Consider the following 22842-nt stretch of genomic DNA (forward strand, 5'->3'; position numbering starts at 1 on the left):
TTTTCTCACGGAACAGATATGCTTCCATTTTATTAAATGTATCAATCCACACTGAGACAGTCTCACAGGGACCCCCATGTTTTTTTTACAGTCCAACTCTGTTTCTGTCACGTTTATTGAAGCGTAATCTGACAGCTGTTTAAATCACACAAATATCCCATGTTTTGAACGTATTAATGGTATCAATCAATCAATAAATTCTAATACTGTTGATCTCTTCCTGTGGACATGCAAACTATTTCGGTTCAGTAAATTTCTGCTGTCAGTCAGCCTGGTGAAGGCAGTTTGTCCGGTCGCTGTCCTCTCAGCTCTCCAGGAGCTGCAGCTGACAGATGGCTGCTTCTGTGGATGTTGAACGCAGGTCGAGTGAGAAGTGAGGAGACCGCATCGAGGCGGAGAGTGTGGATGGACTGTTGTGTTCACACGAGATGAGATTTCTTTTCCAATCGTGGTAAAGTGTGAGAGAAACAGAAGTGACTCTACAGCTGACGCAGCACTCTGGATTCTGCCATATATCTTTTGGTCGTTGCCTTCGCAATGTTCGTCCATGAATTCGGGGGGGCGGAGCTTCTGAAAGAGCACAAAGGGAGGGGTGTATTTGTTTGGGTGTTTAGTTCAAATATCAACAGTCTTCCTCCAGAATGACTGACTCTACCTTTAAGCATTATAGAATTTCTTAGAGTTAAAGTGTGTAAGATTTAATGACATCTAGCGGTGAGGTTGCACATTGCAACCAACTGAATACCCCTCCCCTCACCTTCCCCTTCTAAGTGTCTACGGTGGCTGTGAAACTCCCGAAAAACGCAAAAGACCCTCTCTAGAGCCAGTGTTTGGTTTGTCTGTTCTGGGCTACTGTAGAAACATGGCAGTGCAACATGGAAGAGGACCTGCTCCCTGTGTAGATATAAAGGGCTCATTCTGAGGTAACAAAGTCTTATTTTCATGAGATTATACACTAATTAAAACATACTTATTAATATTATATTCCATTTCTGCCAAGTCCGTACTGCTAGATGCCACTAAATTCTACACACAGCACCTTTAATATAGGCCACATTGTAATAAGCTTAACATAATTTTATGTAGTAAAATGCTAAAATCCGATCTTTGTTTCAGATGCTTTTTTTGCTTTGCAGATAGCACTGCTTTGGGCATCAATGAAGTGGACCCACCCATTATACTCTACACTCATGTTCTGACTTTCGTTTTTCCACATTTAAGAACATTTTCATGGAACATACATGAGACATGCTTCACACTAGATCTTTCACTATGACATCAGAGTTCACCAATGTGAGAGGCTGCAGCTCACCTGTCTGTGTGTCTCTGTGCTGCTCAGGCTGCTGCTGACAGGATTTTCATAATGAAATGATGTCTGACAGTCACAATAAATATAAATACATAAAATAACTTGTACAAGCTATGGCTAATTTAGCTTATAAATAGTGTTCATGTCTTAATGACACATTCAATAATAACTCTGCTCTTGATCTGTTCATGGAAAAGGAGAGAGATGGCAATAAATAAATATTTCTAGCACTAATTTCATGAATGTTTGGATTAATTACAGAACATTCTTATTAAGTAAGCTCAACTGTTACTGACACTTTGGTTCTTCTTTTAAAAGGACCAGATGTCTTAATTTGCTTTTGGGAGGAATTTTCACCAACAGTAATAAAGTTGTTTAATTAAACAGTATGTCTGAGCAACAATCACAAATTAGCTAACAACACCTAATGCCTGAAATTAAATATAATATCAAATGATCTCAGTTTTGTCCAGTGAAGTCATTTGGAACATTGAAGCCATAAATACTAACCACTTCAGATTCTCCACCTTACCGACTGCTCTACTGCTGCTGCTGCTGCTGCTGGGCTGCTGTTAGTTAATAATACGAACAGCTTGAAGTTGAGGGTTGCCAGATCTTCAGGTCAAGTATCCCCCATATCCTGCTCTTTCATTATTTATCATAATAGCACATTTTTTTGCAGGAAACACACAAACTTGGCAACTCTGCAGAGATCTTACCGTTAATATTACGTGGAGTTAAAGCGGCTAGATTGTTTGCGATCAGTAAAAATATTGGAAGGGAAAATCCAGCAACATGTCAATATTAGTAGTGACATGTTCCTACCATCCATACCCAATTCTATACCTGTATGTACCACGTATGATTTTTGTTGTTTTGTTTGCAGTTATGCAATATGGAAAATAACAAAATGTGTTTTAGTATAAAAGTGGGGAATGTGTTGTTACTAACTTTTACTACTATGACATCTGTAGACATGGAGCTTAGCTCTGTCAGGGGTATATGTAAAACATGTCACACATTCAAGCGTATTCAAGAGATGACACAGTACATAGGAGACATATGGAAGTGTTGCAAGCAGTGTTGCAGGATATGACAATATTTATATTGTGAGATGATAGATTCAAACTGTTCTGTACTGTTTCTACTCTTGTTGGCTGTCCTATTCATATATCCATGTATTGTATAAGCCTTTTAAGTGCATTTAAAGGAAAACGTATAGTTTTGGCCATTATTATCATCGGTTAGGATAACCTTATACTCACCGAAGTAATCGCTGAGATCTGGGAACAGTGTAACATTGCTACAATTAAGTGTGACGTGGCATGAAACATGAAGTCAGATGATTATTTAAACCACTTAATTTGGATTTAAGACTGAAATTGAGCACAACCAAAATGTCATCAATAATCCCTTAGTGAACAGGAAAATGGTGTGTGCTCCCAACTATGATGAGTACAGAAATCTTTCTATAAAAAATGATGGATGTTTACAACAAACAGCTTGTGCAATAACTTTACTGTTTACTTTTGTTTTTTCTTTCCAAAAAGAACTGCCTTACCTCTGGATTTGTTAAAAACCTGTATGATCATTTTATACTTCCTGTCTGATTTGATTTCTTTTTAGCAGTGTCACCGCCTTCCCAGATCTCAGCAATTAACTTAACTTAATTTGATAATATACTGCTTTCAGTAGCTATTCATTTCAGTTCAAGGTTCTCAAGCGCAGCAATATGGTGCTGAAGGTTCCTGAACATTACAAACGTGTCAGGAGCTGATCAACTATCCAATGGTATGCCTGCTGTCTGAATATTGTGCTGGCTGCATTTGTCAGAAAGAATAATGATCTTTGGTGACATCTTTGATGTTCTGTAACCTTGGTGATCAATGAATGTACTTCCCATGAAGATTTTCTCAAGAGACAATTCACCACCATCTCAATTCAAGCTATGGCTTTACATATTTGAGAATACATGTCGCTTTTTTTGAAAATATACTTCTTTGTAGCTACCACCATATATTTTGCTGGAAACACTTCATCTGTACTGTTTTCCATTGCTGTTCCTTAAAGTGTAATAACTGTAATGCAATTGTATCAGCCTTGCAACTGAAGGTCAGCTTTAAAAGGTTTCCATTACTGAAAAGGTCAGTGCTTCCAGGTGTGAAGCACCACCACAGCAGAGACGGAAAAGCCAAAAAAAACAAAAAAAACACTGAAAAACATTTAATTGGATGATTCCTCTCTAATTTTATAAGATTTAGTTATTGTTTGTTGTGTGAATTTGTGCGCACCACAGAGCTCTTTAAGTTACACACACTATATGACTATTTGTGTGTCCTAAACTCTCCATGCTGCCATATTTCTTCCTGTTTGTCATTGTGTGTGTGCATGCTGTATTTGGGTCTATGTGTGTGTGTGTGTGCATTATGTGTGTGGGCTGTTCCCTCCACTACCCTGAGCGGTGGCTAGGGGGTGCACTGTGGACACGGTGTGTTTATGGGCAAGAGAATGAGAGAGAATGGGGGAGAGAGAGAGAGAGAGAGAGAGAGAGAGAGGGAGAGAGAGAGAGTGTGTGTGTCTCAGTAATGTATTCCTGCCTGTGGCTGGGCTGGTCACATGGGGAGAGCAGCCTGTTTAAAACAGCCTTGGCTCGCTCACTCAGAGCAGTGCGAGACACAGAGACAGGCGCACACGTTCTCTCTCTCCCTCTCTCTTTCAAACACACGCACACACACACACATGCTCATGCACGCAGACGGCAACTTTCCTCTATCGGACTGAGACAGCACACACGCCGGGATAGACACACTCCCCTTGCTACAGTGGAGAAGAGAATAAGGAGTGACAGATCAGGAAAAAAAAGAAATACAGAAAAAAAGGAGGTTCCCAGTGAGTAGCCAATTGATTTTCATATTTTATTTTATTTTTTTTTAAATTTTGATTTTTGGACTTTGCTCTTCTTCAGCGCTGTCTGACCAGGACCTGACAGGGACTGAGAGAGGGAAAGAGAGTTGGATGGAAGGGACTGTGAGGGAAAAAAAAAAAAAAAAAAAAGAAGGAAGGATAGCCAAAAACAAAGGAAAGGTGACAGAAGAGAGCGGAGATGTGGTGCTATAGTGCAACATCGGGATACTCTCTCCATCAATCTGTCCCTCTGTCTGTGGGATCTAATGCTGTTAATTAGCAGCGTGCGCTTGGAATGAGAGGAATGCCATTGTGCGGAGCTGGAATGGGGTTTTGCTTCGGACTCTTGTGCTTTCCTGTGTGTGTGTGTGTGTGTGTCTGTGCATGTCCTCTGTCTTTTTGTGTTTGTATGCATTGTGGTGGTCAGCCGTACTGATGTTGAGCAGATTCTCAGAGACACACGCTGCGCTGGCTGTGATTAATAGAAACCTATTGATATGCAGATGGAAGGGATAGACCCGTCACAGCACTCTGTTCCAGTGATATGAGTGATGGGTTGGGGTGAGAGAGACACTCTCACTGTCTCTCACTGTCTTTTCTCTTGTGTCCAACTGTCTCTGTATCTGTCTGTCCCTCTCTATCCTACTGACTTGCTGTCTTTGGCTCTCTCATCCTCCCTTCTCACTTCTCTCCCAGTTTGATTTTGCTGCCACTGCTACTGATCTCTCGTTATCTGACATGCTCTCCCACTTCTCCCTGTTCTTTCCTATCTCTGTCTTCTCATTTAGTTTTCTCCATGTCTGTAACCCCTTTTGTTTTCTATGTCTTCTAAGCTCTACATGTTCTTTTTTTTTTTTTTTACATCCAGCTCCTTGCTCTATTTCTCATTTTCTCCCTCTCGCTGGTACATGCTGGTATACATTGTGGATTCCTCAGTTGCATATAAAGAGAGAGGATCGCAGAGTTGTGAGGAGGGAAGGAGGGGAGGGAAAGGGAGAAGAAAGAGAGGAATGAAGGAGAAAGTGGAAGGAGGGGAGGGGAGTTGGGGGGGTGGGGGGGGGGGGGGCATTGAAAAGGCTGACACTGGCTTGGACAATTAGCCTGGGGAGTTCGTCCTGGGGTGCTATTCTGAGAGGGGCTTTGGCCCCTGGGCCCTGGGCGCTGGGTCATGGGATGCCTTGACCCCTCCAGTCGACAGCTAGGCATGGGAGCCATTATCACGGCCTGATTGATTAGCACTGAGCGGAAATCCCTTTTCTCTTTACTCCTTGGGAGAAAAAGACGACAGCTTTTTGTCCTTTTGCTGCTGCTGGTTTAGTATCTGCCTGCCTGAATGTGGAAAGCTCTGGCTCATTTTGTTTTACTGTTGTCAGTTATGGAGGTCTGGTCTCTACATATCTTTTCTCTCTGGGCTTGTCTTTTTCTCTCTTACTTTTTTCCCCCTGTGTGTGTTTGTGTGTTTGTGTTGTGAAGTGGGTATAATATTTAGCCCTAACTAATGAGACAGACAAGTTGCCTTCTGAGAAAGATGCTCTAAAGAATTGCTGGGGGACTTCCTAATAGTCAGACATCTGATCAGGTTGCGTGCTTCACATTATCTTTCACTCATCGTTCTCTGAGCTTCTGTGAGTGGTGCACCTGTGCAGGTTGTTAGTGATGCATTTTACTTGGAGGTTGTGGAGAAGAAAGCCGTGAAGGAGAAAGAGAGGAAACTAAGTGATAAAAAAGAGATGTGAAGGAAAATGTGATAAAAGACAAGAGCGGTGAGGGAACATATACTGTGGGACAGCTTTGGAAATTGAGCTTCTCTCTTCAGTCTGTGTGTTTCCCTTTTTATTGTGTCTCCATCTCCATCTCATTTCTCTGTTTTGATCTCGCCGGTCCCATCTCTCTCTAACTCTCCCTCAACACCCCCCTCCTCAGACTGGGAGTTTAGCGGGGTGTTTAGCCCAGCTCACGGCTGATCAAAGCAGTGTGTGTCAGACTGGGCTTAGCCCAGGCACTCCTAATGGAGCACCGTTTTCATGCCTAGTTGGTGGTGGAGCGGGAGGGAGAGATGGGAGGTTGGGGGGGGGGGAGAGAGAAGAGGAGGAGGGGTGCAAATAGAAAGACTGACAGAAAGAGTTCAAGGGAGGGAAAGACAGTTAGACAGACAGTGAAAGGGGTACAAATAAGAGCAACACAGGAAGGCAGATGAGGGCAGACAGGCAGAGGGAGGGAGACAGTAGTGATTAACAGGCAAAAAGGGAATAGTGAGGGAGAAAGACAGGCGAAAAAAAGACAGACAGGCAAGCAGGAGTGAAGACACTGGTTGTCAGAAGCACACAGAACCGCAAAAACCGGACGCAGGCATATAGAGAGACAGGAAAACAGATAGTGGGCAGTGAGACGGGCAGTTTCCAGTTTCTTTTCAAGTGGAGCACCAACAGGGCATACAGTTTAGGCCAGCACAGGATAGCTCCCACACATGGTTTGGTTTTAGTCTGGAAGCAACACCAGACGGGAAGAGGCCTGTGTGTGTATGTGTGTGTGTGTGTGTGTGTGTGTGTGTGTGTGTGTGTGTGTGTGTATGTGAGAGAGAGAGAGAGAGAGAGAGAGAGAGGAAGATAACGGGGGAAAAAAAAGGGAAAACTGTGTGTTTGTGTGCCTGTGTGCATGGTAAGCATCTCTGTGTCTGTCTGTGTACTTCAAGCACCGGACAGACATGCATGTAAACTATAGATTTTAACAGACTATAAAAAGCTGTCTAGACTTCTAGGACAAAGATCCTGAAATTGGAAGTTTTGCCTCTTCTTATTAGGCCATTATCTGTAGAGGAAAGGAATGTCATTTCTCAATAGAGGAGGAAATTGTTACTATTTTAACCTGGAGAAATGAAAAGGTCTTAAATCTGAGAACGGTACTTGTATCCTATTAAGGGTTCTATGATAAATGAGAAAATGACAGTGCTGATATTTTAAAGTGATTGTACTCAAGGAACTGAGAGGAGAAAATTGAATGAGAAGCGATGTCAGGGTTGATTAACAGTTACTTGAAAAATAAGCGTATTTCTGTTGAAACTGTGCTTCTTTACTTCTGAACTTCTCATTTTCTCTCCCCATCTGTCATTCTTTGTCTCTCATTCCTTTACTTTTCTTCCATCCTCTCCACACCCTTTCTGATTTCTCATTCTCCTGTCCTTCTGTCATCACCCCTCCTACCTTTTTTTCCCCCTTAAGTGTCCCTATTTATCCCCCAATGTATCTATTCCAATCCATTCACTCCTGCTTTTCTTTCCCTGTCTTGTGCACCCACCTTGTCTCTCACAGATTCCTTCCCTCTCCCTTTTCCCTTCATCCTTCTCTTTCACTCTCTCAGATCCACTCTCGCTTACCTCCTCTACACTCTTTTTTTTTTTTTTTTCCTGCTTGCTTCTCCTCTCCCATCCCCATCTCGCAATGCTGGTGTTTATGCTTCAGACAGAAGAAAGGTAAGGTAAAACTAGGATAATATTTCCCTTAAACATACTTACTGCCTGGGTAAACATCCTTCGACAAATGTCCAAGTGCAGGCCTGATCAGAGAAGGGTGGGGGGGGGGGGGGGGTGGGGGAGTGCAAATCTCACTGCTGTAACGTACACAAAGGCTACAAATTGGAAGCTGGTGTGGAGAATAAAGGAGGGGGAGTCAAAAGTTTTCTCGCCTAAAAAGTAAACAGTTTCTAAAAGGCTTCGGTAAGTGTACTTGTGTGTACATGCACACATCCACGACATATTACATGCCACTGCGAAACAAATGCAGGCAAGATCTTTGTACTCAACAAGCCTCCAAACAGCAGCAACAACATGAGCCAGTGCTCCTTTCTGGCAACGCACAGCTCCCACGCTTTCTCCGTCTACCCTCTCTCTCTCTCTCTCTCTCTCTAGTTAGATATGCCACTTGCTGTGTGCTTTTATCTAAATGCACCTAAGGGTGTGAAAACATGACAAGATTTTGTTAAGATTTGGCCCCAATTAAGCAGCCTCACATGCATCTCAGAGATCCACATTTTCCAACGGTTTCCTCTCTGCACCCTGAGCTAGAAGATCTGGCTCAGAGGGGGACTCGGTGTGTAATTATTTCGGTAAGCCAGAAGAACTCTTGTGCTTTCTTTGTACATTTTTAATACAGAGAGGACATGCAGATATTAAACTCTTTAGTATCTGCATGTCATTAAAGAGTGTTTTCCACTCTTTATTGCCATAACTCCTAACATGCCCTCTAACTATGGATCAGGACTTTACATTTCAGAAAGTTGTGAAATGTTTATGAAAAGTCTTTGCTATGTGTGGTTCCAAGCTTCTTGTTAGTAGATATTTTCCCAAACTTGTATATTCATGGTCCCTCTGCTGTCTTTGTGCTATTTGTATATATGGTATGCCTGTTTTTCTGCTGATGAGTCAGTGTCTGCCAGGCGGCTTTTTTGTCTGTCAACTTATGCGTCTGCTTGCGGGTCAGCTTGTGTGTCAACTTGTGTGTATATCTGCTTGACTTGGCTGTATTTTCATCTTTAGACAGCTCTCCATTCAGCCCCTGTAGCATTCTTGCAGCACACAGATAGAAGAGTTCAGCTCCTCTAACTTTCTGATCAAAGCAAACGAGGGATGAAAGCAGGGAATATGGAGAAAACCTTTTATGAATATGCATCACAAACCCCCCCCTTCCACAGTCCCTGTACCCCACACACACGCATATGCACACACAGACTCTGCCTCTTCCAGTAGGGGGAGTCTCTTTAAAGTGTCCCCCTCACACACATACACAGTTAATGACTATCTGAAGGACATTCGCATTCTTTTAACATACAGGTGGACCGACATGCTATTAGACAGCAGCCACAAACTTTCATGTACTGTATGTATGCTAGAAACATGCACAGACATATTTTTGTATCCTGACACATGCATTCAATATATAAAATAATTTCCTCAGAAACACACACACTATATATTAAAGTGCATCTTGAGGAGAAGCAGAGCAGAGTAAATGTGCCCACAGGCTACAGTGCTGTATGGGAAGATGCAATAAACAGCACACACGGTAGAGGAATACATGATGAAGAGAGAGTCATTAGCAGTTTTTTTGGAGAGTTAGATGTATGATGTGTCATCCATCTATCTGTCATTCAATCTGTCTATGTTGTTAGTAGGTTTAGTATTATGGACTAACTTGCTTTATGTTTCTATTTTCATTAGGCAAATGCATGAAACATTGGTTGCTCTTCACATGTTGAAAACGATGATTAAAGCAAATACTGCATTGTTGCCGTGTCAGAGAGGAAAAAGCGGGAAAACCTCCCACTATTTTGACATAGGAAAAAGTCTTAGGAATGCTTGGTTACTCCTTGTGGTCACACCAGATAAATGGGAATAAATCCTATATCAGCTTGCTCTATCATGTTACATACTTGTAACGCTTCGTTGAGTGATAGTAAACAGTGCATAGCATCTTTTGAATTCAATAAATTGATTGTATTAGTGTTAATATTGAATTTTATTTAGTTGTAACTGCCCACTGCCAGTTTGTAGACATTTCTGTTGATCTTCATGGGAAGTGGGAGTTATCATAGCTGTCAGAAATAACAGATGTCTGACTTAACACCCCCTCCTCTGCTTGTAGTTACTGTCTGTATGGTAGGACATGAACACGGCATTAGCCTACCAACAGTTAGCACTGACATCAATTATGCCTGCAGTTGTAGCTCCTTTGAAGAAATGCATGGCTGTACTACTGCAGAGGGGAGACAATAGTTTGATGCACACATTAAAGCAACATTATGCAACTGTTTTACCTTAAAGTGGCAGATTCAAAATCATTCTGATGGTACACTGACTTGTAATACGGAGAATGGCGCCTCTTTCATGAGCAGGTACGATCACCCATGAGAAATAGTAGTTACCTGGCTGTAACTCCAGTTCCTGCTGCTGCTGCTTCATATTAAAAGCTTTCCACTGACAAACAAATGGAAGGCTTTTATTGTGAAGAACTTATTTGAAATGAAATGTGTTCATTGCTGAGTTAGCAGAGCTTCGATAGCCATGCTATTCTTCCACACATCTCTTCCACCATTTTATCTGAATGTCAACATCTGAACACACAGCAGCTGTGTGCTAAAATGTACTCGCTCACGTCATACTGACTGACTTATGTTACGGTCCACTATGATCCACATCATCTTTACATACCGCTGAAAATACAGTCCTGTAGCTGCTAGCCTTAGATCTGTTGATTACAGTATAGTTACATATTGGCAAGTTAACAAGTGATTGTAATTCACCAAAGGGCTCATCAGGTGAATCAGCTGTCACTTATTAGCTGAAGACCCATCTGCACATCTCTAATCATAGAAAGGTTTTCATCAGCAGTAACTTAACACGACTCCAATACAGCTGAAAGTGATCAGGAAATAGTAAAATAAGGCTGATATCTTAAAGTACCAACAGGAACACTGGAGAGAAGTTTCAGGCACACTGGTGTGACCAGTGAAAATGTATAGTTGCATTTGACAGATTTTTGGTTGTCCTGCTATAAACAGAATTAAGTGCACCAGCATCCTGTAAATACTACTTGTGGCAGCAGAGGCCGCTGTTGCTGCTGCTCAGCAGATGTTACGTAGTCTTGCTTTAATCATTTAAAGCACCAGAGTGAGAAAGCTTTGATTCTCAAAGTAACACTTTTTGCAAATGGTTATTGCAGTGAATCCTTGTGATTTGTAGATACTATTTCAATCAATTTGCTTGTTTTGCTGTATTTTTTCTTGTATTTGTTGTTAATGAAATTATGTGGGTGGCACTTTTATTTCTGTTTATCCATGCCGTGCTGGTCATTAATTCCAAGCACAAGAAGAACATCCACAACAAGAAATGCATCGCTCCCTTTATAGAAGAGGATTTTTTCCCAGGAAAGACCTGGTGCTGAGTTTTGAGAATACCAAATATGACATTGTGTTATATGGAAAAGAAAATACATATACATTTTGCAGATATGTAATACATTCGGCTGTGACGCAATTAGATGAGATGGGGATCAATATCGATATGGGCAACACATTTCAAAATTGCAATGCATTACATGAGGTGAAATGTGAAACTGGTTTATACATCCTATGGCGAGGTGGCAGATGAGAAGAGTGAGGAGTGCGTGACTGTCTGAGAAAGTTACAGGGTGTGAGAGAAAGGCTGAAAACCAAAGAGGTGAGACAAGGAGAGGTCAGGTGTGGCTAACAGCAGACAAGACAGGTCACTTCTTGAGGGAGAGGAGAGACAGGGAGGTCAGGAGAAGTGACAGGGAAAGTTGAGTCGCACAACAGGCAAGAGTGCTCTCAGCTGAGGCAGACATTGAGGACCTGACAGGATGGAGGAGAGGCTGTAGGCACAGCTAGCAACTAGTATGTGACTTCTTGAGGAAGGGATTAAGAAAGACAAGAGGAGAGGAAAGACGACTTGTGAGGTTAGGAAGAAGCTAAGAACAAAAGTGATTGTGGTCAGAGGAGAAGAACAGAAGCGATTCAATTATGGAGCAGAGGACAGTTTAACTGAAGGATACCATCAGGCATGATTGGGACTGCAAGACAGGTGGCAGACAAGAGGGAGCAATGAGAGGAGTGGATATACCTGGCTGAGGCTAACAGCAAACATGATTGTGGTCAAACAGAAGAGAGGGAGACTGGAAGTAATGTGAATATGGTGGGGAGGTGAGAGGAGGAAATTAGAGGTTAGGAAAGACTATCAACAGACACGGTGGCTGTGATCAGTGTTGGAGAAAGAGAAGACCGAAAGAAAGGATGAGAGGAAGACGGGTGAACAATGATCAAAAGAAAAAAGGGTGATCGTACAGGAGGCTAACACCATTATGGCCACTTGCATGATTGAGGTCAGAGAGGAGGAGGTGTAAAGATTAGAGAAAATGAAAGGGGACTAGTTGGACAGGTTGGGAGTCAAGGCCATACATTTGAGTTCAGATGTGATAATGGTCATTGAACAGAAGATAAATGGAAAGAGAGTGGGAAATGAAGCACTTGGCGAGGAGAGACAAGAATACAGAGGGCAGACACGTGTTATGGTTTTAAGTTTATCTGTCTTTATCACAGCAGTAATACTTAAACAGAATTTGGTGTTTTCAGGGTGGAATGGCAGGTTTGCAGCCAAAAACAATGTTATGCAATAGGTTTTCCAAATGACACATCTCAGAACATGTTTTACATATAATAACCTGGAAACATTAGTAAGGAAGATTATTTTTTTTCTTTTGCCCTCACAGCTACTGTTTTTCACTTGCTCTATCATCATATTCAGGTATGCTCTCATGATACATCAGCAATGGGATGCTGAAACACTGCCATCCTCATTTATTTTCATGTTTACTTTTTTTTTTCTTTTTTTAAACTCAAATTGAGACCTGACTTCACCCTAGTTTGTACAAAATGTTCACAACTCTGGGACCGCATGATTAATAATGCACTACGTTAAAAATGCATGAATTTTCCATCAAGTGGAAAATCAACATTAGGGTTCTCACTTTATTATAATGAGACGTCTTCATCCTTTTTATTTTTGGAGATATTTCAGATATATTTACTTATTTTAGCTATGAAATATTTATAGTTGTTGAAAGGCTTAGGGTTCTGCTGCTGCCAGCTGTAGGTGTTTGTGTGTGTGTGTGTGTGTTTCTGTTTGTGTCCATCTAATGTCAAGTGTGTGAATCAGCTGTTTGTACGTCTGTGTTTCTGCTTATGTCTATCTCTTTCCATATGCGCCCATATATTCGCCAGTTAGTGGGTATATAAGCTTGCCTTTATGCACAATTTTGTGTGTCTGTGTGTGTGTGTGTGTGTGCATGTGAGTGAGTGAGTGCCTCTCTCAGAGCCGGGGGCTTTTAATCTATTAAAGCCTGATCCTTAAACACTAATCAATGCACCCTTTTATATTTCCATTACAGTGCAGAGGGAAAAGGATAAATAAAGCATGACAGTGGAGCTCAGTCGTGGCCACATAACACTGAAAAATCCCAATGGTTGTTCAAATGCACATGAAGAGGCTTGACTTGTTTGTGTTGAAACACAGGTTGTTGTGCTGTTGTGGTAAATTCTCATTCAAATCAATTATTTTGATGCTCAGATTTCGTTGATTGCAATGACAAAATCTTGACAATGTTGGATTCTGCTTCCATTTCTGAACTTCCTGTTCACTATAATCAACTTAAGTGACAGTATTTTCTTTATTTTTACTGACCATAAAGCATTAAAGCATTAGCTTGGATTCAACCATTGGTTTTTGGTGATTACATTGTTATCATACCAAATAGAAAACAACAGAAGATCCAAGTTGTAAAAAACCCCCCAAAAAACTGAATAACTGTTTGTTTCAATTCTCATTCTGTTCCACCCAGCCAAGTAATGAGCTGAATGATGAGCATTTGTTTCACAAAAAAAGAAACAAACATCTTTGTTTTTAGCAAATAATGGAGACAAAGCGCTGTGTAAAATATGATTTCCACAACTAGGACCATCACATCTGTGTCTCGACAATTAAGAGGATGATGAATGTATATGCTTGACACCTCCTTCCTTTCATTTAGACAGATAATTACCTGCGCTTGCATGAGAATCTGTGCTTTTTGTGCGGCATGCTCTATTAGCAGCCTCATGCATGCTCTATTAGCAGCCTCGTGTCATTGGCCGCCCAACCTTTTTTTTTTTTTTTTTCTTTTTAAATGTAGTGCTCCTTGCTCACAGTATTGCATCATATATTCCCTTTAGACCGTGTTTAAGTAGTGATATATGCCCTGTAGCATTCAGCTGTCAGGAGAGAACACTTTCAAGCGAGGCAGTTGGCAATACACGCTCCCGTTTTAGGATGATTTACAACAAATGACTGCAGTGCAACAGGAAGCCACAGTTGCCACCCCCCCTTTACCCCCCACCCAGCCCCCTTTTCCCATTTAAGTCCACTAAACTGACAGTATTTGCCTCTTCTCAGAGCACACTTTATTAGCAGTGTCTGCTTGTGTATATGTCCCTCAACCCCAATTAATTTAGTATACCTAAGTGGCAGATTTGCATTAGACTGAGTATACTTTATTAGTGTTGTCTGGGTAACCCACACCAATGACCCCCACCCCCAACCCCATCCCCGGCCAACCCACCCGTCCCCTCAGCACCAACACGCACACGCACATATTTATTTCACTGCACTTAGCCAACAGTATTCTCTCTGCAGGAGTGTACATGTGTGTTTTTCCGCTCCACTGTGGTAGTTTATTAGCGATGTCTCCTTTGATAGTTAGTGTGCACGCTTGATTATGGCTGAAAGGGAGTGGGCTGGGCGCTGGGCCGGAGAGGAAGTCTGCCTAATGATATTAACAACATCCTTTATTGGTAGCTACTGCAGGGAGAGGGAGGGAGAGGAGTAAAGAGCAGGGAGGGAGGGAGGATAGAGTGAAAGAGTGGGGAGAAGGGAGTTAGGAGGAAAAAGGGAAATGGAGGAGAAGAAATTTAGGGTGAATCAAAGAGACTGTGTGGAGGGCACTGGGGTTACCTTGTCTGGGGATTCAGCCAGGAGAAAATAAAGGAAGGTGTCGATAGACAGGAGACCGAGAGGAAATAAATGGAGTGAAATTATGAGAGAAAGATCTTTACACAAGCGATCCCCTGATCCAATATTAAAATGTTAGATATTCTAACTCTGTCTTAATATATTATACAGAACTGTCAGTCCCTCTGTGCCCCTCTGACAGAAACTTTGCAGACGTATTACAAATTGCCTAGCAACCACGTCTGGCTCCATCATGGGGGTCCACTGGGGGATTAGCAGTGTGTAAATAATGGCTAAGTGTCTAACAGCTGGGCAGGAAAAAAGAGAGATACCTGGAAAAAAAAAAAGGTTGTAGTGATGCTGATTTGAATCAAGTGTAGTGATGTAGTAAGTAACAGTGATTGATCTGATGATGTAAAAATCATTTGTATTCACAAGACTTCCATGGCTAGCCAAGCAGATTCTATGGCTAACAAGCTAATATCAACACTGATTGAGTGCCCCTTACAGCTGTAAGCAGAATCAAGATTTGCTGACATGCCTGTGGTTGAAATGTTTTTAGGTGATCAGTGTTCAAGCAGGAAAGCAACTGGAGTTGCCATAAAAGCTATTATAAAAGAATGTATATGCAAATGTTGAGGGTGTGTGGAAATGTGAGCTTGAGATGGATTGATTAAGGACATTAAGTAGAACAAAATTACAATTACAGACACAAAACACCCATATACAACAGTTTTAACATGATGCACCACCAGGTTTGGGGGCTGGTGGGGGTTGAATTGCCTCTTCACAACTCGTTTTCTGTAAGATACAGAAGTCAGACTTTCCGGAGGCCATAAATTCATGGCAGATAGAATTCTGACCGAGACATTTCTTATCGAACTTGAAAACTGAATCTTATAAGAGCAACTAAGGGTCGAACGCTGTCAAGAAAAATGAGACCGTGGATCTCAACATTGGGAGATGGGAAGAAATAATGGATTCAGTTGAATTATGAGGGGAGAGAGGAGGACAGTGGTAGCCAGTTCAACGTCCTAAGAAGGAGACAACATCTGTGTGTGTACATCAGTGTAACAAAAAAACGATTTTTTAAAACGAGTACTTGATTCATATAGTTTTTGCATTATTTGCAATTGTTACTTCTGTTGGTTTGTAATTATTTGTGTTAATTATCAATTCAATATCTGCATATTTGCTCTCACCACATGCAGAAATATGCACATTACCCTGGTATTCCTCATGTTTTCAACCTTACACAAAAGAGAGTCAAGGTTAAAGGAGAGGCATCATCTACACAGGGTTTGCGGTGTGACTTTACCCACACACATGTACACACTAGATCCGTTGCAGTGCACAAAAGACTGGGAGTGAATGGAGGGGGGATTATTTACATAACTGGTTTATGTTCCTTTGTGTTGTTGAAAGACATCGACAGACATAAAATGAGATAGTGGTATCCTCTATAAACTAGCATTGTATGGTAGAGAGAGTAGAAGGCATGCACTCCACATAATGTACTGTACAGGTACATTGAAATAGGGTTGGGTCGATGGACAATGCCATTGGCCATCGCCGATGGCTGACAGTCATTGACCACTGAGCCCTCTACCATCATATCATTATGATTTAAAAGTTGCCCCATTAGCCCCCCCCCCAACAACGATATCATCATTGATTGAGGTGTTTCACTGTGGACATCGTCATATGCCAATTTGGTAGGCATCACCCATGTATACAATTTCATTAAGGACAAATCTACTGAGTAGGCGAGCAGCGACACATTTACTAAAGAAGTAAATTCAGATTTTTATGCAAACTTTTTAACATTTTTTTTGTACTTGGCTCAAAATGTGTTCTGAGGGGGCACATGTTGGCAATTTTTAGGTATCATGCCTCAAAATGATTCAGGGTCAAACTTTGCAAAGCCCTATAGATTTATGCTATACATCCGCATCAAATCCAAAAGTATACAAACTGCCAAAACGGAGAGCTTGCAGCTTTGAAGATATTGGGTGAAGGAAGCTTGACTGCTTGCTTAATTTTAGAGACAAAATTTATTTTGCATCTTCAGCTCATCAATTTCATTCACAGTTCTGTCCTTGCTCAATCTTAAAACTTTTTTTTTTCTCTTTGCATGCACTCAAATCATGCTTTAAAGACTGAGTAACATTTTGTGTTTGATTTTATGTTTTCTATATTTAACATGCATGGTTTCCAGATACAATCAAGAAACAGTTCACACATACATTGACACATACAGAACTGTCACACGCACATGTTCTCAGTCACACGTGGTCACAAGCACAAACACTCACAGACAGCAAATGACAGTGTGTTGATTGTTAAGCAGCACCAATCCTTGTCTCTCACTAACACCCAGTGAAAGCTGTCACCTTGAGAGGCCTCACTCAACACCAAAAAATGTCAAGGCTGGCAATTTCCTCTATTTACCTTGGCGAGGTGCCTACGATCCCATACTCCTTCCAGATGTGTGTGTGTATGTGTATGTGTGCAGGCATGTTTATTTGTCTGTTTACGGGCATGTCAGTCTCCGTACGGGTGTGTGTCTGAGCGCAGTTATGTGCCAATTTTGTTTGTCTGTCTGAGTTCCTGTGTTTGTGTGTGTGTGTGTGTGAGAGAGAGACAGAAAGAACTTGACAGATAGATAAATAAACTCATTCTCTTGCACTGTGTCTCTCTGTAAGCAGTGTCAGCATCTCTCTGCACCTGTGGCTAAGGAGACATATCAAACACAGACAGTCAACAGTCACGCTGTCACACAAACAAGCGCACGCACCTTATGTCACACAACACACAAGCAAACAGGCGAATGCATGCAGAGCGGCGAAATTTAACACCCACACATCAATAGTTTGCAAAAATCCGTGTAAACGCATATACTTTGTCACGTAGCTTCATGTAGACACGCTGGGCATACACACATAAAATGACAAACACAGACAGATCAACACATACCATTGTGTCACCTACATACACACAACACCCGCTGCTCAGTCAGAGTTAAGATATCTATATCTATATGGCTTTTCCCAGGATATTCCTCCGGGTATAAACGTGACTGTTTACCATTTCTGTGTGTATATGTGTGTGTGTGTGTGTGTGTGTGTGTGAATGAGAGAGAATGGGAGTGAGATACCAGTCACCTATCTTTGACTTGGAGGCAGAGTAGAAAATAGTCGCTTATCAGGAAGGATTTAAAAAATGTAGAATACCCTCACACACGTCAAATTACTTCAGCCGTCATCAGTGTGTGTGTGTGTGTGTGTGTGTATCTTTTTCATACCTTTATATGTTCAGTCATACTATGAATTTGTTTGCCAGAGTTTATGACTAGCTTATGTCTGTTCAGTGTGAAAGTTTATATTTGGCATATAACCTGATAGAAGCATTTAACACAGCTTCAATGCCTAAATCAAACAGTGTCTCCACATCCAAAAACCTGAATGCTTTTACATTCATGGCATCCAATAAAATCCCTACAAAGGTCACCTTGGAGGAGCATCCCTCTCACATCGATGTCCTCCGGCAAACCAACATTATCAATATGGAAGCAACCCTGGCAAAAAACAAAACCGGACAGAGCATGTAAACTGGCTGCCTGGAGCGCCACAGTTCTACAGCCAAAAAAACTGATGCCTGGTGGATAAAAACCCTGGTCCAAACACCAGCTGAACACACCATCTGTTTCTCTACGATCCCCCTCATTAGGGAAACGTATTTTAATTTATTTTTATTTCCCTTGTCATTTCATGGTCGTTGCTATCATGCTTCTATTTTCTGCCATGTTGTTCCCATTGTCGTTTTATTTCCGTTACTGTTTGCAGTTTTATCAGAGCTTGCCATCTTGTTTTGTTATTCTTGCTGTGGTTTATTTTGAGGTGAGATTTTTTTTTTCTTTTTAAAGCCCCTTGTGGCACCTTGACAGAATGTTGATTGCATCTTGCCTGTTCACATAGCATTTTATCCAATTTATTTTAATCAATCAAATCAGCCTTCATTGATATAGCACAATTAAATACAATACCTTTTGTTTTAACCACATTGTCATTCACTTAAATACAAAATGCCACATTAAATGTAGAAACCTTCAGGTGATTTCTGCCACTGCTGTGTTCATTATGTTTGTCTGTAGAAGTCACATTTGAAAACCAATGGACCCATCAGCAAAGAGCCCAGAGGCGGTAGTCATGCTAGCCTTCTGCCATCTCTCCCCCCCAGATGCAACCTTTACATGCTCCATCTGTGGCTCTATGATCGCTCTCAACAGCCACCTGCAGTAGTGCCATCGCTGACAGGCACAACCAGAACTAGTCTAAATACCCTCCAATTTTAGTAACATTACATTTGTTCGTCGATGAGACGCTATTGTCTGTGTATGTGAGTGTGACAATGTATTTTTTGTTCTAACAACAGTTTTATCTTCCTGTGATCTTAAATTCTATTCACCAGATAATCAACTGACCTACAGCTATACAAGATTCATAGTAAATCCCTCTTTAGGAGAACAAGTGTTGTGTTAGGGAATCACATTGTGTTTGTGTGTGTGTGTGTGTGACATTTAGAATATGTACACATGTGCTCGTGTTTAGAAGTATGAACATAAAGCCTGTGTTTGAGAAAGACAGAGAACGCTTGCGTGTCCGTGAGCGTGCATGTGTAAGCAGTGGATTAGATTTCACTGTGAAGGCATGTTGAACAGTCGGTCAATTTCCTGCCACACGTTCAGTTTTCCCTCCCCATGACAAATTCCTCGATTTCCTCACAACACATTCCTGATGCATTATTGGTCATGGACATTATATGGTCCCACATATTCTGTCTCTCGAGTCTGGGAAGTATTGAATTGCTTGTGTGTTTGTGTGAGGAGGGCAAAAAAGAAAGAGCACGAGGGAAAGGGCAACATGTAAGCCAACAATGTTTTATCCCCTAGTTGGGGAAGATATAGTGTCCTGTTGGATGAGTTTTCAAAGACATAGGAACTTTGGCTTGCTTTATTTGAATTTCATGGCTTTTCCATTTTCCATATTTAGAGCTGGAACCAGTTTGTGATGGGAATTGTGTCTCTTTTTATTGCGATATACATTGCATACTTTGGTTTTCCTATGAGGCAGAGTCAGGTTTACTATGCTACTACTGTTAAAATAAGATAAGGAAAATTTTCCTACAAACAAAAGACCTGTTGAAACTCTCAGGTCATAACACTGAATTTAAATGCAGCTTATAAAAATATGTCATGTCATATCCTGTCTCAATCCATTAAAGCAGATATATGAACCCACATAATGACATTAAAATATTCTTCAGACCATCCTCCATAAACAGTGTGCTTAAATGAGGTTTTAAACCAGAGGGGGAATATTGTCTGTGAAGAATAAGTGAATGTTTGTAGTGGCAGTGGGGGAAGTGACATGGCTTGAGGCGTCCATATTGTTGAGGAAAGTTAAGGAGGTTTAGCTCAAGTGTGAAATCCATATTGAAGCCCTTTGGTTATGCTCAACTTGAAGTGTGTGCCTGTGTTCTTTCGCATCTGTCCGTGTGTGTGTGTGTATGCACATGCACAAGTCTATGTTCATGCTTCCTGTGTGTGCGTGTCATGTTATAGAATATATGATCTGTGCATTGGTATGAGGGCATCACACTGGTATTTCCATTTAAATGTGGTGTGTCTGTCTGTGGTTTAATTCAAGACCCTCCTCTATAACATAAATCCATCAACTGGTAGCTGAAACAGACAGAAATGTGGAAAAAAGTCCATATGGAACTTATCATAGGCAGCCATATTTCTCCATTACTAGAAGCAATTTGTTTTAATTGCCTACTTAGAAGTAATATGGCCTCAAACTAGCATTTTTTTCATAAAAACCAAAATGAAATATGAGAATGCCTATTAACTGCCACAATTATGTTATAATAATCAGAAAATTGAGTTGTCAAGACTGCAAAGCCTCTGTAAGGTGGTAGTTACACAGCATTTGCTATGTGTCTATGTGTGTGTGAGTTGGCAAGTAAGGCTAAGGTTATATGGTGGGTTTTTGTATCAAATTATCCCACTCAAGATTTTAGATATGGAGAATGAGGACCTAATTGTCTACTATTACACCTGTTAACTCTCGGTTTAGTGGGTCCATGCAAAAAAGAAAATGACCAATTACACAGAAAAGTATTTTTAAATTTAGCAGAAATAGCTAGAAAAGGAACTACTTTGTGTACATTTTAATAGGGAACATATTATGCTTTTGTGGTTTTCTGTTATTTATATGCTGTTATTATGTCAGATATCTATGTTAGACATAGTCAAAGTTCCAAAAATTGAGGTTAACATATGTAGAAATGCTCCCTGCAAGTCAAAAGCCCAGGATTCAACCTGCTCTGAATCTTTCATTTTGTGACATTATTTTTCTACCTCAGCGACGAGCTGATGACAGCTCGTCATTCATAAACAGCCGTCCGTTGCTGAGGTTGTTGCTTAAGTTTTTCCTTGTGTTGTTTGCATTGTCCACTCTTATATTTCGAATTGGATTACGTCTTGAACATGTATGGATGTATTTGAGAAGTTGACATTTTGAGTAAAGAACAAGAAAAAGTAGTGAAATCCTACTACAACAGTTTGTTTTTTTGGTTTGTTTAAGTTGCCTCCTGAGCCTGGACGCAACTTCTGAGAGCTGGCCAATCAGAACAGAGACAGGACCTAAAACGATCTGTTTCAGACAGGGGCTGAACTGAGGGGCTGTGTAAAGGGTCAGTATGAGTTAAAAGAGAGTTTTTTTAAAACTGTAAATCATGCAAAAAATATTGCAGTAGAGCCCCAGAACATAAGTATAGACCTTGAATTATGCAAAATATGATAATATATAGCAACAAAACAAAACAAAACAAAAACAAAGTTTTGGTACAAAAGGATGGACAACTGCCAAATGACTGCATCTCCTTGCATCACTGCCATGGTTGCAGTGAAAAATATCCTCTTAGGGATAATTCCTACACAGCATTGTGGCCTTGGTGTGCACTCCATCCTGACTGGCTGGAGGGGTGTTAATTAAAATAATCCTAAATCTTCTGTCCAGCAGTCTTAATACCAAAGTATAAGAACACATTACTGAGATGTAAGAATTCTGCTGAGTCAGAATTCATGAGTGGCTTTTGCTCCGACTTAATTTCACTGATAAATTGCCGTGAGAGAAGCTTATGGGGGACAATTTAATTGACAAAGCATAAATTCTGATTCGTCGAATGACTTGTGAGCACCACATCACGCTTAGTCTCACAATAATGTCCATCTCCATTGCCTCAATTGTGTCATGATCTGAACAATATCAGCCAATTTAACATCCCTGCTAACAACATATGAATAAATTAGCTTCACTATGAGACAAGCCAGACTTAAATCAGCAATGCTAAATGAAATGGGTCAAAATCACATTAGGAAAGACCTTTGAAATCAACAGTCAGATAAAGAAAATGTGAAATGTTAAGCACAGTCTGATTTCACTTGGTTGACATTGTTCACATAGACTTCTAATGCACCTAAGACTCCAGCAATTTCCTTTTGATGTACAGTACATGATATTGTTGTTTAAATATAATGTATGTACCCACACACTCTCACATACATTCACTACAGATAACCTCAGCCAGGGAGGATTATGAATATTATTGGAATAAAAACACATTTTTTCTGACAGTGATTCCCACTTTGTGCTTGGGGCTGTGCTTGACTTAGCTCTTCCAATCATTTTTCATGTGCAAGAGGCTTTTAGAAGGCTTTATGTTAAAAAGACAGGCATAAGGGACTCTCACAGGCCTGTGACACTCCCATTAGGAATACGATTCCCACAATACAGCTGACACATTAACTTAAAAACAGACACCAGCTCTGTAGCCCCCGCCTGCAGCAGCATTGTACCCCAAGATGTTGTGGAGGTCTGACTCAAAATTGCTCGTGTAGTGTGAACTTCTAAACTGGATTTTGTGTTACGGCTTCTCGAGGTAGAAAACCGCACTTGTGGTAATTTAGTGGTCGAGAAGCATAAGTGAGTCTTTCTCATTTTAAATGTAAATG

The 22842-nt window shown here is 40.9% G+C and overlaps 1 protein-coding gene across 2 annotated transcripts in view; it reads left to right on the forward strand.

The window, feature by feature from the left end:
* Window positions 1–22842, forward strand: part of cntfr (ciliary neurotrophic factor receptor) — a 246684-nt gene that overhangs the window by 14238 nt on the left and 209604 nt on the right. Inside the window, exon 1 of one of the 2 annotated variants that reach the window (XM_042395797.1) lies at window positions 3990–4198. The exons of the other annotated variant lie outside the window; for it this stretch is intronic. The gene's annotated coding sequence lies outside the window, so the exon portion shown is untranslated. Of the gene's footprint in view, window positions 1–3989; window positions 4199–22842 lie in introns of those variants that run through there. 2 annotated transcript variants of the gene reach the window in all.

The sequence above is a fragment of the Thunnus maccoyii genome, chromosome 19, assembly GCF_910596095.1.
Source record: "Thunnus maccoyii chromosome 19, fThuMac1.1, whole genome shotgun sequence".
In the NCBI taxonomy this organism is placed as follows: domain Eukaryota; kingdom Metazoa; phylum Chordata; class Actinopteri; order Scombriformes; family Scombridae; genus Thunnus; species Thunnus maccoyii.